Below are 1211 nucleotides of genomic sequence, written 5' to 3' on the forward strand. Positions count from 1 at the left end.
ACGCATTGTCTATTGTCTATGAATGCTTTCAAGCTATCATAGCAGAGCTGAGCATTCTGGACAGAGACCATATGTTATAAAATGCTAAAAATTATTTACTGTTTTATAGATGATCTATGGCGATGGACCTTAGGCAGTGGTAAATGTATTTTCTTTTCTTTTTTTTTTTTTGAGGTTAAATGCACTTTATTTTTAGACATGTAGATGCCATGTTTTTCTTAAAAACAATGCCTCCACTCCAAATAAATAAAGGTCAAAATAAATGAAGAGCTCAAGATAATATTAGTCCCATTTGTCCTAGTTTGGTGTGTGGAAGAAAATCAGCAGCCAGTTATGATGATGGGTAATAGATGCAAACTGACAAATGTGTTAACATTTTTCCCCTTCTAAACCATCCTTACAGAAAATGTGTACGGGGTCACACCATCCTCACCATGGCCCAGCACAGCAAACGTGCCACCTGGATTCATGTTTTCACCAAAAAAAAAATTGGTAGTCTTTAAAATTAGCAAGGATGCACTTGATTAGTTCTGCAGCCATGCAATAAAAGGTTTTACTATTTCTGGTCCCTGTTCTTCAAGTTTCCCTTGGATTGATTTCATGTAACCTTTGATGTACCGTACCTTTTTTTTTTTGAATTTTTATAAGAAATTATTTAAACCAAATTGAAGACATACGCCAGGAGCAAGATTTGAAATGCTCCCATTGATGTGCTTCGTGTAGCCTTCTTTTGTGAAGCTGGTGTCCTGCCAATGATGGTTCATGACAATATCAACATCAGTGGTTACTGTGCTTTGGTACCTTCACCTTCAGCAGAGGCGATTCCCCCAATGAATGAGTCATCAATGTTACTCTCTGTCCTACTGACCCTCTCCCCCTCTACCTCCAGGCAAAGCCCAGGCACAATCTCCCCAATCTTGTAGATTTCGGAAAACATCTCATCATGGCTGATGAGGTCCCAGTAGATGATCATGCAGGCAGAAAAAAGAAGCATAATTTTCATATAGAAATAATGTAAATATCGTGTGGTCACAGGTCAGAGTAATGGTTTTAAAATATGTCTGCACATTATTTTTCCTTTTTATCAATTCTCCAACAAATATTTGAGTATAATTTCTCTCTCCTCAAACACAGAGTACAGCCTTAGTTTCTCATATCTAATGAGTAGACTGCAATAGAAGTAATAGTGTCCAAAGCAAGATCATAAAACT

General features: G+C 37.2%; 1 pseudogene; it reads right to left on the reverse strand.

The window, feature by feature from the left end:
- Positions 1 to 474: 474 nt before the first annotated feature.
- On the reverse strand, positions 475 to 973 carry LOC109372438 (translationally-controlled tumor protein pseudogene; annotated as a pseudogene).
- Between the last annotated feature and the right edge of the window lie 238 nt (positions 974 to 1211).

Source organism: Hipposideros armiger, unplaced genomic scaffold, assembly GCF_001890085.2.
Source record: "Hipposideros armiger isolate ML-2016 unplaced genomic scaffold, ASM189008v1 scaffold_636, whole genome shotgun sequence".
Classification (NCBI taxonomy): Eukaryota; Metazoa; Chordata; class Mammalia; order Chiroptera; family Hipposideridae; genus Hipposideros; species Hipposideros armiger.